Here is an 18,998-nt window from a genome sequence, read left to right on the forward strand (position 1 = left end):
ATGAGATAGGCGCCCACCATCCAGTCTGTTGGCTGTATTATCTGAGGAGCTGGCAAAACTAACGCACATGTGATGACAACCTGCGGCACACTGCAGGGTTCACTCACATCACGGCTGGATGGAGATAGAAGGTGTAAAAACATAGGTTGCTTTTGTAATGTGAATTTGCTGCACAGACTTAAGTTGTGTTTGAATAAATCAACCAGTAATGACACAATCATTGGCCAGTTTGCCTGTCTACAACATCAACTTATAAACATCCTCAAAAATGAAAGTCATTGGTGCTTACAGTATTAGAAGCAACAGGATTCTTTTGTGAGGCAAACTATTTGTGTCTAGGGCTCGATCATTATATATATATAGGTTGAATATATATATATATATAGCTATAGAATGTATCAGTGTTTATGTTTGCTGATATGAAAACTTTTATTTGACAGAATAAACAATGCAGAGTACTCATCTTGTATTTTTTCTAAACTCAGGTTCATGATATTTGGTTGTATTTGTGTCTTCTTTTAATTCAGTAATTTATGATAATGTTATGGTTACACTGCCTCGATTACATTCATCAGAAGGGTTTATATAACAACATCTTAGGAATCGTCAACATTCTTTTTCAATGTACATATCGGTTGATATATTGCTATTGGAATTTTTTTAACTTCCTAATATTGGTATCTTCTCCCAAAAAAATCCACATCTGTTGGACTACATTTGCACAATTCAAAATAAAAAGCCGACATTATGACATTAGATGTTTCCACCTGTCTGCCAGACATTTGCCAGAAGCAACATGTAGTTCATGAACTATAATTGTATTATAGGAACAGTTGTGCAAACATTGTGTCTCACAGGGATTCTAAATTTCATGTAAGTCAAATTAATTGTGAATTCAAACACAGGCCGTGTACACACTGGATAAAGCAAACGTAACCAACGGCAGTGTGGTTAGGACTTGCTTGGTTTTGTTTCCCTACATGTGTTGTCTTTGGAGATATCCATAATTGAACGCGTTTGAGGTGTATGTTCCAGCCGTCTTTGAACAAGGCCTTTGTGTAGATATTTAGCCTGGTGCAACAAAATGGGAGTGTGAAAAAAAGCCTCTGCTGTAGAGTGTAATCAGACAAGAGAGCAGGATAAAGCACCAGTGGGAGACACCAGACGGCAGCAGTATTTATTACTGTACATTTTCATTCGAGCCCACATACGTCTCTGCTTCTTGATGTTTCGCTCGGTTTGTATCTCTTTTTCCCCTCTCTTTCATCTCAGCCATCTCTTGCAGTTGCCTGTCCCTCACTGTTCCCTCCTCTCGCCGCTCTCCCCCACCACCACCATCAAATATTCTGCTCACGCACAACTGCGGCACCCTTTCTCCAGTCCTCCCCATTAATCCACACCACAGACATCTTGGCCCACTGTCTCGTCTCTCTCTTAATGTGCACTCAAAACTCTCGAAGTCTGGGCCGTTTCGGCGTCGAGTGCCTGAGCATTTTTCACAGGCCATGAGGCCCGACGCCGAACATTCTTGTTACTGTACAGACAGACTGGTGGTAAATCACACTCGCCCTCCCCCTACACACAACTGATTAAAGAAAAGAGATAGACAACCTGCTGGTCAAAGTAAAGGTCATATCAGGATAAGCAGCACTCCAGTCCTTAGGTACACAGTATGCAACCTGTATGTTCAGCCATGTTTAACATTTACTTTCACCACTACAGATAATTCTAATCTCACCTAAAAATGTTACATCTTTGTCTTTTAGCATTATCATGGCTTAAGCACAGCAGATCATGTTTGGACTATACTGCAGTGTTTGACAACATCCCTGTGAACAGCATTCATCGAAACAGAGACAAAGTTCAGAGTACAACAGCCTCTTAAAGATGCTTCGCGGACGGGGCTGAGGAAGGAGTGAGCACAATGACATAGCAGGGGTAAGGCTTTAGGAAGGAGGAAAATACCTAATTACTGTATTAATTACTTAATTTCTATTCATCTGCAGGATTCACTGGCTCGTACTAATCACTTTAAGAATGCAGCCAAATACGCGATATTAACACATCCTCCGTGACAGGAGGAAGAGCGCGGGGTACGGGAGAGAGGGGATGAAGAACTGCAGAGGCCTACAGGGAAATTAAAGCAATGATTGATGTGCAGCAAACTATTATGCACATTTTTTTTTTACCTTGAATTTTAACTTTCATGCGGCAGAAAAATGAGGATGGACGGACACAATATATACAGGGTAGAAAACCTCGGGAGAATCTTGAGTTCACTCCCGCCGTCTCCCTTCTCTGAAATAAGGGCTCAAGTTAGATTTCGCAGCGGTGCTTAGAAATAGCCCACCGTGCCTCATCAGCGACCCTCCTCTCTTTGCCATTTCTTTCTTTCTCTCACCCTCCACTCCTGCAATTTAAGACCCTTATTTCCCTGCCCTCGTTCCCCTCCCTCCCTCCCTCCCTCCCTCCCGGGCTCTCTCATTCATTCAGTTTAATTTTGAACTCTGCACTGGTAGACAGGCAAAGAGGGTAGCTCCATGGTTACCTGGCACCAGGCCATCTCATTACACTGCCAATTGATTCTGGCCTTCCGCCATGTCCGCTGCCTACCCCCCGCCACCGCTCCCCCACCTTCTCTGTACCCCAGACCGTCTGCAGCGGAGGAGATTTCAGAACACACAGGGAGGAATGAGGCAAACAGCTTCACTTGCATATACTTCGCTCGAATTTACGCACCTCTGCACACAGTGAGAGCACGGACAAATAAATCCAGTACTCACTCACGCAGCTAGCACACGGAAAGCAAAAAAAAAATGAATCACTCTTAGAAACCTAACATGCACCTACACGTTTACATGTCAGTGTAGCTGCAACATTATTAAAGTGTTTGGTAGATCAAAAAATGCAAACTATTCCAATCATATTTTCCACCCTCACCATCAATGACTTATCAAATCCAAATATCCGGAGACAAAATATCGATAGTGTTATTCTATTGTATCTACTATAAATGAATTTTAAAAATAAATATATATATATTAAAAAATACATTATTCAAAAGTTTTATTAGTATAAATTAATTAGACATTTTCCTAAATGGGTGCCACCGGGTATCTGATGTATCCTGAGTTTGGCATTCTTCATTTTCCCTGAGGATCAGTAACTGGTGGTCGTTCAATTTCGGTTTTAATTGGACATTTATTGGCAGTTTATGATTTGGATTGAAAACATTTTTTATCCCAAAGCTTCATTAAGCCAGATCCAATCTAAAAAGATGAACTTATGAACTGTTTAAAACATGGAGATGGTCCCTCAGATATCAATACGGTTTTGAAGCCTGCTTTTACTACTGCATCATTACATTGTTTAGGACTCTGCAGGGTGAAACGTCAGGTCATTATTACATTACGCCAAATCAGCCTAAAACTTCAATCTGAGTATCAATTACAGCCCATCACAGTTGAATGTTGGCACAGAAACCTTCCACAAAATCCCATCTGGGATCACAAGCACAATGGTGCATTGTTACCTTGAGGGAGTTACAGGCACTTGGTTTGACACAGTGACAGAACTTTGACACTGGATTGAGTCCTGATACAAAAGCACTGCAAAAAGATCACTGCATTTTAAATGGCATTTCTTATCAGGGAATATTTAGCTAACACCGTGGTGATGAGGCGATTCACAGAGCGACAAGTCATTCCTAATATCTACACCGCTCCAATTCATGCAGGATTAATGTCTAATGACTTACTTTCAGTCAGTAGCACAATCAAAGGGGAGGTTCAGTGAAACAAACTCAATGTTCCAGAGCATCTGTGTAGGTGTGACTCAGACAGTTGTGGCTGTTCTGTCCTTCTGCCACTGGTGGCAGATGCCGGGGTCCTGGCCTCTGGGTCAGCGGGGATTTGAGGGGATCAGGAGTCAGAGGGATCATAAAGCCATGTGACGTACATGTGTGTGTGTGTGTGTGTGTGTACAGTGCTTTCAATATCCTCACAGAGCCATTCATTCATGTTCCAGTTAAAAGTGTAAAAAAAGCAGATCGTAGTAGTTTTTGCAAAGAGAATATTCCAAAGAAATAAAAGTTTATTTGCAGTTGACAAACCGCCGGACGACTGATTTACATTCATTGTTAAATGAATACAATATATCTTTAAATAAATAAATCACAAATAGCCAGTTCAATAAGAGAATACCTTTATGCAACAAATATCCAACACATCTCATTATCTTATTCACACCAGCACCACGCCAGTTTCTGGTTGTAATATTGAGCCTGTATCAGTGCATATCCCACTCCATCCTGGACAGGTGCCATTGTAAAGAAACACTCGGTGTTTTTCACTTCACCTGTCAGTGGTTTTAACGTTGTGTATTAAATCCAATAATCCATCCCATGTGAGCTGGCTGACTGAGATATGGTAAGAATGAGGAGAGAGAGAGAGAGAGCGTAACACATATGGTCATCATTGACAGATGTTTCGAGTCAGTGAAGCAAAACTCTGCTCAGAAAATCTTTTAAGTAGTCTGAACCATGTCGTGGCGTAGGTATTCAACTTTATATTAGAAGAGGAATATATTTTTTACCAAAAATGCACCATTTTAACACACTGCCGACAAAGTCCAGCTTCATTTACACATCCATTATTAATCAAGCGGTAGGTTAAATGCATTCCGTGCAAGCCCTGGAGTGAAACATCTGCAAATTACACTCAATCAAGGGGCTTTTTCCTTCATTTGAGTCGCTTGATGCACTTTATTTAAGATTCAGCCTTCAGAGAATATTCATGAAGGTTTTCAAACAAGGGAGCAAAGCCGATTCTGTACAAATGCACAGTTAATAAAATGCATGTCGGCCTCATTTACTGCTGTTTACCTTGTACAGAATCAACATATTACGTATCTTAGAAAATGTATTCTACAAAGAAACCAGACAGGCAATGATTAAATCAATCAGCTGCTGCCACATTATCACGTTCTACTGTAAGCTGTTCTGTTTCTCTTGATTCTGCTGTGTCCTGTCGACATAAATTTGCTAAATCAAACATATATACATAATTTGTAATAATTACCTCCTTTCCAAAAACCTCTATTGTATCGTGGTCTACCACTAAATCTAAATCTCATTTCTAGGATGTAAACATGCAGTTGCATTGGTGGACCAAGTGAGCATGGAGGAGAGCTGCTATATGCACTTGAACATGAGACTGTAAATCTTAATTTTGTGCCAGTGGTGTGACCTTGGTGAAAACGTTTTTTTTTCCTTCCCCTACCTGCAACAGTTTGGTAATTTCATGGCTCACGGAGACATAACTTGAGTGGAAATGGCTAGAGAAACTCCACTGAGGAAATCGGACAAATCGGGTCCACTTCAGTGCATTTCAGTGTAACATGTGAAGCTTGTGCCTCCACTTATTGAGACCAGGTCTCACTACAAGCAGCCACATTGTGCTCTGCTTCCGTAGCTTTATAGCTGGCACAGATGCAGACGTACGATTCTCCAGTCACATGAACAGACTATTCTCAACCAATGGCATTCTTAATACTAATTTATCCGATTTATTAATTTAAGACAATACAGGAAAATCCTCAAAAATGTAACATATTGGCGTTCATAGTGTCAGTTGAATATGCGGTTATTGAGTGAATTACTTCCCTCCAGTGAAATACACCTATGTATACTACAACCTAAGTCATTAGTTTAACTTCAAAAGGGACTTCATCCATCTTCTGTCCATTTCCTGGCTGCTGCACACGCCTGCACGCCTATTGACTCTGCACCTTCAGGACAAGGCCATCAATTTGATCCTAGCTGGTGCCACCCATCCATCTTGAGACAGACAGGTGCCCCATGTTCATGCTATATGGAGAGGAATGAGAGGCCCAGGCTCCTCATAACCTAAGTTATACACAATTGTATCTGAATAAAAAGATTGAATATTAACTGTATTTAGAATATTGATTAATAAAAACTTAAAATTAGTCCACAATGAAATCTGTTTGGTTTTCCCCCTACTTGAACTTGAAATTTTGTATTCCCCACCAATCTTTAGAAAAAGTGAAGAGGTCGATATAAAATCCAGCCTATCAATCCACCTTCATACTGAAGCAGCACTGTCTTGTAGCAGTACTTCAAATATTTTTAATGATCAACCTCAAGATTCTCACAAATAATCATAAGTGGTTTTTTAATTAGACAGATTTAAGGTTATGCATATCAGTCCATTTTCTGCAACTGTAAAAAAAACAACTAGACTGCAAAAATGCAGAAGGCACAAGCACAAAATGTCTATTTATGTTTTAAATGCATCCTGTCCATTGTTGGACAAATGCTTAAAATACGCATACAATGTGTGTGTCTATAGATAACACAAATATTGCTGTCATTATGCCAACTGTGTTAACTATCTCACACCCTGGAGTTCATCAATAAAGGCAATTCAGCGAAGAGATTTTTCCAGTCTGTCTCTTCGAAAACTAAGGGTAAGAGATGGGCCTCCCCACTTAGGGGCCCCTTTCCTGTACATGCACATGGGTTGTTTAAGGACACAGTGAACCAGGCAACCCGATCTAGGGAAGGGGCCAGGCAGGGGGAACAGTGACAGGACAGCCAAGTGGAAGAAACTCTCATGGAATCCTAAGAGCTCGAGCTGCTCAGTGCTGGAGGGAGTAGAGAGCGCTGGGATTGGCTGGTGTCAAAAAGAGAGAGGGAGGTGCCTGTTCCCCAGGAAGAGAGCATATTCATGGGTTTCGCCAGCAGGGGAATAGCATTCATATATGACATTTTCTCATTGTAAAGTTAAGATGAGAAACAAATAAAAGTTACTACAGTTATAACTCCAAAGTCTAAAATGTACGACCAACTATTAAGTGGGACAAGGTCTTTGGTTTTATGAAAAATGTTTCTTTACAAACTTCAGATTTGTGATCAAAGCGGAGCAGCTTTGGTTTGATCCGGTTTTACATGAAAACCCATCACACCTGCATTCTTGGAGAAATGGGAGCAGCCGCACAGACCATCTCCCATTGCCCCCCCACCCCCTTCTCCATTTTCTCTCCCCTTGTTACCTGCCCCCCACCACCTCCACCCCTCCTCACCAGCGTTCCTCTTCTTCTGTTGCTCCCCTTTTCTGTGTGTGTGTGTGTGTGTGTGTGTGTGTGTGTGTGTGTGTGTGTGTGTGTGTGTGTGTGTGTGTGTGTGTGTGTGTGTGTGTGTGTGTCTGGGTTCTGCTGGAGAGGCTTTGTCTGCGAACACTGGAGCCCGGACCGGCCCACAGGGGCCAGATCCATGAATACCCACACTGTGAGAGCCGCTCTTTCACTTCACACCACTTTCTCTACTGGAATGCCTGAGCAGTGAGGTAAGAAACACATGCGCGCGCACTGTCATGTGCACGCACGCGCGCACTCACGCATGCATACAGTACGAGTGCACACATTTTCTCACTTTATCCGCCTTGTGCGCGTGCACTCACTTCCACACATACACCGCACTTTACACACAAGCTGAGTGAGTCATGCAGTGATGAAAAGCCAGTGTTTTGTGTGTGTGAACCCTCTCACCCTGGACTCACATCCTGAGAGCCTTTCTCCTCCATCAGTCCCTGCCAAGCTCTCCCTCTAATTAAAGACCACTGGGTCCAATAGCATTGGCCCAGCTTCCCCCAGACCATGCCCCTTCCCCAGCTCATAGAGGTCCTGAGCGGAGTAGAGTCTATGTGGAATGTGAATGACTGCGGTGGTTAACAACTTCTCAGGGTTTCTAATTCCCCAGTTAATGGTGTGCTTGGCCACAAGACTCGTCAGTTTTTGCGGAGAGGCTGGCCTAATAGATAGACTTCAGATGATGAGGGATCGCTCACAAAAGCATTTCAAAAGGCATATACATTTTTTAATTAACAAGATTACAGCGTAGAATGATCAAATCGTGTCAAGGAAAAACAGCTTAATGTGCTTTTCCTGATCGAATAAATCTAATTTTGTCAATTGAATTCATAGGAATTGACTGTAACATTGATATAGTGACACTTCCAGTGCCTGGGCCTGTATTCAATTAAAGGAAAGGAAGTCTGTGAAGGACTCTGCAGGCAATATGTGATATCCAGTTGCACGATGATTTGTGCACTGTCAGCTCTGTCAGTTATTGAAGCTTAAGAAAGATTTTTATTCTATAGAACGTTGCAGGTCATTTAAAAAACGGTGCTGTTTGCTCTATTTGGCTGTGATTACTGCTGCAGTACCTCAGCAGACAAAGACGCCAACAAGCCAAGCGTGCAGAGGGGGAGGCCATTCCATCTGTGTGCAGACTATGTGTCAACTGTAATTGAATTTAAATTGGTCGGTTCGAGGTCTATTTAAAGGGGCATATTTTGCCACAACTTGATTTGTCTCGGTGAATAATGCAGACAGCTTGTGCAGCTGGGAAGCAAACAATTAATGGCAATGTGGGCAACTTCCGAATGTAATGATTATAAAAGCGAAGCAAAGCAGAGAAAAAGACAAAATAACTATGTTCAAAAACACCCTGATTATCTGTAGTCCCTGATGTAATGTTACAAACCTGATATCTAATTCCATCAAATAATACTGTTAAAGTAAAAATGATCAAATTAACAAATGGGACAGAAAATCATCATGAATTGTATTAATGGTGAGCCCAAGATGGCAGCAAAATTCCCAACACTGGCTCAAGATTACGCTGAGTTTCCTTGGACTTATAAGAAGCAAAATTAAGTCAACAGTTCAATATTTTCAACACATAGATGCATATGAAAATAGTTTTGGACCAGATTTGGCCTACATCCCACATCTGGCCAACTTGCTATGTGGAATGCTAGCTATTGGGCGGTCGGTACCTATTTGCAAGATCTAGGCCATGAGTTGGCCCAGCACAACCGCATATCAACCAAAGGTGCCAAAGGTGGTGTTGCGCTTGAAAGACCCACAAGTAAAACAGGGACGTGTACCAATGCCAGGCTTCAGTTTCGAGGGGTGTCGCCAATTACAATACTAGCAATGGACCACAGAACAATGACAAAAATCATCACTTCAATGTAGGGTTAGTGTTGTACAACTGTCAAAAACCCAGTGTGTGGGTATCGGTATCGAGAGATAAGCAAAGTCCAGGTATTGAGAACGGAAAAATGGTATCAGAACATCTCTTACAGTACCCCGCTCCATTGATATATTATATAGTAACTACACAATCAGATACTCTTTAGTATACAATATCAGAGGAAATCATCAAAATAATGTGTGATACACATTCAATTTTGTTAATATAGAGCTGTTATTTATATATTCTCTGTATTTCCATTTTATTTAATCTTTTTGTTTTTATTGCTTATTTTATTAAATTTTTAAACGTTCACATGTTCTCTTTTCTACATCATCCTGACAATCTGTGGTCTCTGCTTGATTGACAGGCCTCTCTGCCTCTCACAGCAACTCTTGAATTACATCTTTCACAGCCGACCGCCTCCTCTCTGTCCAAATTTGGGTCGGCAAACCCAATATTAAGTGGTGAAAACCTCCTTTCAGGAACCTGCGGCTGATGTCACTCGGACGCTCTGTGGTCACACCCTTCACCTCTAACAAGTCACTCTTTTTCATTTGGGACGTCACTCTCTTGTAGCTTTGCTAATAAACAGCTAGCGCTCTGGTTTGGAAAATTCCAAACACCACACAGACATTACCAGACTGTTACACATGTCTGCTGTGGAGGAGGAGGAGGAGGAGGAGGACAGCCAATCATCTGGATCTATGAGAGGCCAGTAATTAGTCTGGAAGAGTTAGTCAGAGTCCGACAGCAAACAAGTCGCAATTTAGGTTTCTAACAAGCTTTTCTCCGGCAACAAAAGTTCACTCCAAGCTCCAACAAAGATGTGACTTCAGCTGCTCTACCTGCACCGAGTCAAACTGCCAGGAGAGGCCAACGCTATAAATTATCCCTAATTAGCAATTTTGATTTAATCTTAGTTATTTGTTCTTAAAGTATACACAAGTCTGACTGACTGATTCTTTCTGAGGTGCAGTAAAAGTAATTTTCTATTGATTATATACTTAATACTTATACTGTTTTTATCGAGCTTTGACATAATTTAGACTGGATGCGGCTAACATAATTTCTTAGATTGATACAACTCTGGTCATTTTGTTGGGTCTTCCAAATTAGATTTCATATGTCCGTCATTGTAAATGAACAGATATGATATGTGACATGTGTGTGACCATGTATGCAAATTATCAGATAAAAAACGATCTATTGGTCAACAGAAGGATGGCTCCTAAAGTCGATTTCTCCTCCCAGGAGAAGACAGCACTTTATAAAAAATGTCGAAACAGGATCAGGGCTGTGCAGAGCATAACTCATCTTCCTCCAACACTTGTTCAACTTGTGATATGCAAGATTTGTCGGCTTATATCTGCCATGCTCATGTCCTAATGGAGTTTGAATAAGAATGAGTTGGCTGCTAGTTTTGTTAATGAAGGTTTTTTGACATTTGTTATGTTTTTATTTATGGCCTTTGAAAAAACAAGCCCCTCCAAGACTGAAATTATAAAAACAACGTTTAAAACTAAATGATAAACAAATGATAACCACAATAAGTCACATAAAAAAAAAACAATTACCAAGAAACTCAAACAAATATGACAAGTTAAATACAACACATGCTCCCTTATTAAATATTCTACAGTGTTATATCATCTTCTTCCTCCCCCCTCAAATTAAGGAGCCTGAAACTCTCTGTTTTATGCGTCTAACATTTTAATGATACATTTTTGAGTTTGTATTAAACAGAAAAGATTGGAAGATTGGAAAATATCAGAAATACTGTTATAGCATAATTTTCAATGTCTCTCTCGCTCTCTATCATGTATATAAAGCTATAACTTTGTTCGCATACATGTGTTCAATCCTAGTTACACTATCAAAAGAGCACAGTTCTAGTTACTGTAATCGTCTGTGGGTCAGTAGTTCAGATGAGTGTCTCACCAGTCACTGTTGAATAAATGCTTTGGTTAAAATCCAATAAATCAAACTATTGTGTTGGATGTCTCTTTAAAATACCAATGGGGACAGGATTCAATGAAAAGCCTTTATGTGCAAGCAAAAAAAAAATCCTAAAAAGTGTGTGTATGTGTGTATGTGTGTGTGTGGACATCACTGTGGTTTCCTGCACTTGTGTTTGTCTGATGACTCAGATGCACTTTCACTTGTAGTGATCACATGAAACCGACAGTCATCCGCCAAAGAAACTCAGCCTGAGTCATATCCTTGACCACGCGAGCACACACACGCACAGACACACACTCACCGACACCCACGATCTGGAACAATCAAGAATATTCTCCTTTCACATAGTCTTGTCCAGTGGTCAGGGGCCATGAGGCAGAGATCCACCCAAGTCTGCAATGTGCCTCCTTAACCTTTCCAGTCCGTGCTGACACACACACACACACACACACACACACACACACACACACACACACACACACACACACACACACACACACACACACACACACACACACACACACACACACACACACACACACACACACACACACACACACACACACACACACACACACACACACACACTATAGCTGTGAAGCGGGGATGGAGGGCGGGGATGGAGGGCGGGGGGGGGGACAGATACATACAGTGGACACAGCAGTCTCTCTCCTCAGTGTAGCTCCAACAGAAGTTGCGAAATGACGTCTCATTTGAAAGCTACATCATAACTTAGCTCAACTCAAAATAACACAGGACAATTTAATTATAACTTAAGATTTTTGTCTATTTTGATATCTTAATACTGACTTTCTTTTTGTTGAATCTTCTATTTTTTCAGGTCCCCTTGTTCCAGACATTTGAAATGCGGCTCAAATCTCAAGTCAGTGATTTAAATAGTGAAGAGGACGGTTATACCAGTTCATTGGGACTATCAGGGAGACCTCCTCCCGTTTCACTGACTTTAATCTGTTGAGATACAAGTGGTTGGTTTTCTTCTTCTTCTGTCTGTTCTCTCGTGGGCGTTTGTGAGTTAATGGTGTTAGGACATTCCTGTCATGCCCATTTGAAAAGTATCTAAGTTATGTGGCTGGAATCCCAGTTGTTTGAACAATGGAGATCAATAACAGAATATGATTGACTCAAACACAGATGGAAGGTACAGCATGCTGACAGTTATTATACCTTTAGAGACCGGATGGTATTTCTGTGTTGTTAAAGACTGGACATGTGGTTGTTATTGGTCCTAATTGAATACATTGTGTGTCCTTAAATGTTATATTGAAGTAAAGGAAGTTGAGAATATAAAATAATTATGAAGTAGTTAAACAAGTCAAATTTTGTTTTATAAAAAATCTATTCTTTGTGATAAGACAGTGCATAGGTAGTCAGAATGATGAATGTATGTAGCATTGTCAGAGATAGAAAGAAAAGTATGTACGGTGAGATTGGACTCGGATCCATAATGTGAATCGATCCGTCTGTGTTTTTGCCATAATTTGAGTGACAGACTAAGAGGATTTGTCTGAGGGGGAGTCATTTTAGTGGCACGGACTTTTCAAAAACACTTCATTTTAAATTCTTTTAAAACTAAGTGGGTTATTTGTCGCCTTATATTACAAATATAAAATAAATACACGACAATGGAACCTTCCGCAGAGAAAATGGATTTAAACCAAACTCACTAAAGAGGTTGTTGAAAAGTTGAGAATCTAGTCTTTAAAATATTGTTTTATTAATTAAAAAGGTACTTCTGCAGCTTAACATCATCATTAATCAATAGTAAATGTTACAAAGCTCTTAGAGGGAACATTGCTCTCCCGAAAGATAAAACAAGAGTGGCACTTTGCAGAGCGCATACTTCCGTCAAGGCCCAATCAGCCCACTTCAATACAACACAGAATTTCATACACTCGTAGATATCAGTTCGTTGAATAACATTCATCGAGACACATTAATTATTCTGTGCGAAAATGGACAAATACTGAAAAACACCAGATCTTGCAATGTTAAAGAACTGCACCAAAATTGAATGGGTGCTCTCCGATGCAGTCCCATACCAAAAAACGATTTACTTGTTTGTTTTTTTTACCCCCATTTAAATCAAACAAAGTAATTTAAGTTAGTTTAAGAAAGCTTCCGAAACAATCTTGCTCAACACAAATAAGAACAAACAATACGCTCCCTTTCAGGGGTGGGGACGAGGCCATGCTGAGAATTCATTCACCAAACTGTGGTAGCAATATGAGGTCACTCTGATGTTAAACAATGAGCAGCTTTAGAAACCATTGTTGTTGTGTTTAATGTGCATGATTCTCAGGTCGCTCCCAGAGCTTCAGAAGTATTCACCGTGTATGTATTAGCTGTCGAGTAAATACATGTAAGACTGCGTCGACCCACAGATGGTCGGAAAGGCTGTTTCCATCTTGCATCATGTTGATGAAACATTTTCTTGTGTCGATGTGATTTTATTACATCAACACCGTAATGAAAAAACAAAACAACAGACACTGCAATTGAAACAGTGCACTAGTCGTCTACGTCCTCCTCTCATTCACTCACAGAAATAACAGCACTGAGGGAACAGTGACATGTACAGTAACGTGCACACCGACACACAGTTTATTCTGCCGGTTGGCCAGTGCTGTCAGACACACATCTGCAGCCGCTAAGACTCTACAGCCAGAACGTGTCACTCCAGGTCCTGAAACTGACAACCCACAATCTGGGTTAATTTTCTAAGAAGTGACAGGGCTGAGTTTTGAGAACAGTGCAGTAGCAACTAAATGCTCCACATATTTGAGGTAGTGAGTTTTTGGCCGTACGGCGGTTTAGGACTTAATGACGGTAAAAAAAGGGAGACAGACAAAACTCTACTGTTCCTCTTGTTATTAAAAGACACAGATTTCTTTCACAATGACCTTGTGTGAAGACTATGTGATCTGGCTTCAGATGAAGGTGAGTTGAGGGGCAATCCAGAGATGGTGCTCAGACAGTGACTGATCATCGCCCGTCATAGTCCTTTGTCTTTTAACATTGAAACAGAGTGACATGGAAGTTCAGGGGCAGCGATCCCATTATATATGGTTCTTGTGAATAACAGGAGTGGATGAGTGCTGCTGATTATAAAACCAATTGTATCTAAAATGTGTCTAAATCATTTCATAGATATCGTACAAAACACAGATTGTAGAACCTAAACTGTGCCAGAGCCAAAATACGATATTAACTGTCAATAATTGGATAAAATATCCACGAGCGATTGAATAATTGTGATCGAACAATTGAAATATTGTCATTTTGCCATACTGAACACTATGACACAGCACAGCAAAGACGCCCCCTTTGGAAAAAATTCTGACTGTATGTACTCTTTTCTTTTCTTTATTTTTTCTACTACTGCTGCTGTCTTTGCTGCAGTGCTCTGTGATTGGCTGAATCCTGGTGTCAAGTCACTTCAACGCTGTGTGGACGAGGAGCGCCATTAGCTGGTGCTCCAACCCCGCTCCACTGCCCCGCCCCTCCCCACGACCACCAACCGCCCGCTTCCCCAAGCCGTGGCGTAGACGAGTGGGCAAGCAGATGTGTGCATCAGGTGGGGCTACACTCCCGGGGAGGGGGGGGGGGGGCGGACAGGCCACTCTGTGCTCACCCCAGGTAACAGAGCATCAGCAGGCGAGCAACAGGATGCCTCTCACTGCACTTTAGATTTGTTTCATTGGCAGAGAGGGGAGAACAGGGATGCAGTGGAGATCTAAAACTGTTCTAAGATTTTGCAGGGCCGAGTGAAAAAGTTGAATTATTATCACGTTCCAGCAAGTCTCAACAACACGGTAAGATTAGGTCATATGAGGTTGAGTATTTTTTAGGTAAAACCCTAACGCTGCTAAAAGCTAAAAGCTGTTTATTTATGACGATCACCTACTAGAGGTCAAACCACTTAAGAGAGGTCTAAATTTGTATCTAAAATCTATCATCCCACTTTTTTTCAGATAATTAGAGTCTCAGTCAACCCTCCCTGGCAGCACAGACTCACTTCAGGGCAGCACATCAAAGCGGAACGATATTAGTCAAGCTGGCTGCCGCCGCACGTAGACCTCACAGTGACACTGGCCTACAAAAGAATATCAAAAATTAGGTCACGCCTGTGCTGTGAGTCACTTCATGTGGTCTTCTGCCATAAACCATTGACATAAGCAGCAACAACAGCAAACGGACTAAACAAAAACACGGCCTCCCACTCGCCCCGGCGTCGCACGAAGGTGAAGTGGCCATCCACGTTCTGTCGCCTTGTCACATCACACCAGACTTGGCAGACACGGGCACAGTGAAATGGGAGTGGAGTTTATTTTCTTTCCCCTAGCTGTGGTGTTGTTGCTTGTATTGCACCGTGTGTGTATCGAGCACAGAGCAGTGGGTGTGACTTCCACCTGCAGGCCAGCCCAGGAAGTGAGGCTCAACTTACCGTCGGCAAACATGGTCGCCCATTCCATCCTCAACAGAAGTTCCCACAGGAACCTAAGGAAGAGAAAAACAGAGATGATCAGATCGTAACGAGAGCAAATAGCTGTTCAAACATCAAATATTCGTACCGACACTGAGCCCAACATTTGGATCAGAGCGAGAGTAGCTGCTAGGTAGAACGAGGACGGGATTTGGCTCGGGGTGTTACGTAACTGGGTATATGGGCCAGAATAATAGCATTACATACGAGATTGCAGTTCAAGTGGGAGTCACGGCGGTGAAAGGGAGGCTGATGCAGACTGCGGCAGTGTCTGTGCTTTCAGGCTGTGGCTCCGTGCTCACAACAGACAGACGTGCCCCAGAGAGTTGTCGGAGTCTTTTTCTTCTTGCCTCGTTTCATTTCTCCCCTTCCCTCATCAGTGTGTGTTCTCCCCTTCTCTTGCCCTCACTCCGCTGCTCTGCTGCTCTCATTTGCTTTTTTCAAAAACGCCCAATGTTGGTTGTCCCCACATTTTAAGGCTTCGACTTCCCCGTTTGGTGTCACTGTGACAAAGTGCCAGACAACCACACAGACACAGAGAGAGAGAAAGAGAAAGACAGACAGAGGGAGACGGACAGACAGGGAGAGGGAGACAGCGACAGAGCGACGGACAGAAAGAAAGACACACAGAGACAGACAGAAACATTGTATAGACAGAGCAACAGACAGAGAGACAGAGACAGAGCGACAGACAAACACACACACACACAGAGACAGACAGATACATTATATAGACAGAAAGAAAGACAGAGAGACAGAGACAGAGCGACAGAAAGACACACACACACAGAGACAGACACAGATACATTATATAGACAGAGCGACAGACAGAGAGAGACAGAAAGACAGATACAGATACACCGAAAATTGAGACAGAGAGCCAAGAAGACAGGGACATTGGATAGATAGATAGATAGATAGATAGATAGACAGATAGACAGATAGACAGATAGATAGATAGATAGATAGATAGATAGAGTTCATCTCTGTATCAAATATCTCATTAGTGTCTTGTCAATCTGTCACTGCCACTTCTCTTTTTTCCCCCTCTCGCTCTGGAGGGGTGGGATATCCGCATTGGTTGCTATGGCACCAGACATCTCCTCGTTTCCTCAGACATCAGCCAACTGCGATTGTGTGTCTGTGTGTGCATGCAGGCCTCCGCACACGCATGCATGCATGTGTCTTCATTCTGTGCATGGCAACACAAATATGTGTAAATGTCCTTGTGTTAAATGTGATGAAGTGCAGCGAAGTGATAATCAGTGAGCCTTTACTGCAATCAGTGATAACATTCACTTCACAGTCATTACCCATGACGGGTACCCAAGCAGCTACAACTCAACTTCATGCGATGGGTTAAATACGACTTCCTACGGACGTCTCACCTGATTTATTCATTCCATTTGAATGGGCCGACAGCTGCACCTATTTGAGAGGCAGACTATATAAATGTCTCTCCTCTGTTTCAGTGTCTGTGCCTCACCTCTTCTCTATTTCTCTTTATGAGTGAATCTGTGTGTCACAAAACTCCCATCTCATGGCCTCTTCCCTCCCTGACCTGCCCTCTCTCCTCTGTTTGCACTCCAGCAGATGGCAGTGTCTGCTTGACACAACACTCGGCCTCTCCTCGACCACATTTTCGGAGAAATTAGGGGTTTAATTTCTCAGAAAACACAAACGTGGCCTTTTGGTTTTTAAAACATGCACTTTTATTTTCCACCGCACAATCGAGCTCAGTGCATCAGCTTGTCAGGAGGTTTGCAAATGTCAAATTCGGACTGACGAGACAAAGTAATGACTAAAAGGGGCTTCCTGGTACCGGACACAAGTTTATTAATAAAAATCTGTTCTTAGTATATTTGCGACAACAACAGGCATCATTCTTTACTCAAAACTAACTGTATCAGGCAGTGCTAAGTATAATAAATTGACTCGTTAGATCTTTCAAACAAAGATAGATTGAAACTGTCGAAACTAACCTTGCTGCTTTGACAGCTGGGGTGATAAAGAAAGGGAGCACTTGAGCACTTGTCTGTCTGTGTGTGTGTGTGTGTGTGTGTGCATATGTGTGTGTGTGTGTCTGTTCATGTTTGCGTATGTATGTGAGGAGGCGGTGGTGTTGGGTGAAAGAGGTGTGTTTTTTTCCACCCTGAGGGGCCTCAGGCTGGGGTAGGGCGAGGCGGAGCTTTGGGGAGGCGCAGCATGGGGCAGGCTGTTTCAGCTGAACTCAGTGCACTGTAACAGCACTCTGGGCGGGAGGTCACAGAGTACAGCATTCCTCCAGAGTGCTGTCTGTTTACACGACTGCCGTTGGGCCGGAGGGGAGGTGGCAGCTTCACATAACAACATCATCAGATAACACTTATTGCTTGCATTTATGTTCATCATCCACCACGAAGATAAGGAGCCTTTATTCATTGTTTGAAATACTGAAAATTGTTACCTGACTGCACGTACAGTAAATCCTGGCTCAATGGCTTCGGGGTTGACCTTATACCAAAGAAACCGCATTCTTGTCTAAGACCACTCAACACATTGTGTATCCCAGTGATTCAGGCAGAGGGATCTACTGTAAGCGTATCTCCGTTTTCCTTTGTGTTTTACATGCACAGAGATACTTGTGATATAACTGTATGAACGTGAGCACCTGTAGTCCACTCTTAACAGTTTGTATGCCTCCGCCACAACCTTCTCAATGTTATTGCAAAAACACAAATCTAGCAATTCTAGTGTTTTATATACTTGTAACGATGCTGTGAAAAAATACCGTATCATAACAAATTGTTTTATAGTAGAGCTGAGAGGATCTGAGATGGTTCAGACTAAAAAAGGAGCAGTTCAGCCTCCTCTAAACTGTCCAGTCTTATCAGGTTATTTATGCAGGGATGGTTTGGACTTGGCTGAGATGCTGCTGGCCTCTCTGCTGGGCTAATCTGGGCTGAACTCTGTACCTCCTCTGTGCGGCTGCTTTCACATCCCAGAGCCTAGAAGCCAGCTGGTCAGCTCCAGGGGAGCACAACAGAGATGGGGAGTGACACCCAAGCCCTAGAGAGACAGTGCTCTGACTGTACTGTGGACCGGGGAGGGAGGGCAGGGCTGTCAAAGGCTCCATTGTCTGACAGGCCAGCATGGTTTCACGTGCAGCGCATGATTCTCGCTGCGGGTCTGAACTCTAGCCCAATCCGACCTAAACTGTCCGGGAGGATGTCGCTATGGCCTCCCTGGGTAAGTTAAAGTGTAACCGTGTCCGTGTTTTCTCAGGAAAGTGTGTTTATCTAGAGGACCAACACGGAGGCCCTTTTGTTTAACTAAGTAGCGAGGCTCGCCCTAAAAGTAAAGCTCTCTGAAACACACAGGAACCAGGTGGCCCTTCTCCGTCCAATTTACTGCTATTTAGGTAAAGGGCGCGCAGGCATGTGTGTGTGTGTGTGTGTGGGTGTGTGTGCTCGACAGTTTGTTTACGTGTGT

At 42.4% G+C, this 18,998-nt stretch overlaps 1 protein-coding gene across 1 annotated transcript in view; it reads right to left on the bottom strand.

Moving 5' to 3' along the window:
• LOC128457426 (sorting nexin-19) overlaps nt 1–18,998 on the bottom strand; it is an 88,343-nt gene that overhangs the window by 54,581 nt on the left and 14,764 nt on the right. The window contains exon 2 of the mRNA XM_053442106.1: nt 15,489–15,541. The gene's annotated coding sequence lies outside the window, so the exon portion shown is untranslated. The remainder of the gene's footprint in view (nt 1–15,488; nt 15,542–18,998) is intronic.

Source organism: Pleuronectes platessa, chromosome 15 (assembly GCF_947347685.1).
Source record: "Pleuronectes platessa chromosome 15, fPlePla1.1, whole genome shotgun sequence".
Lineage (NCBI taxonomy): Eukaryota > Metazoa > Chordata > Actinopteri > Pleuronectiformes > Pleuronectidae > Pleuronectes > Pleuronectes platessa.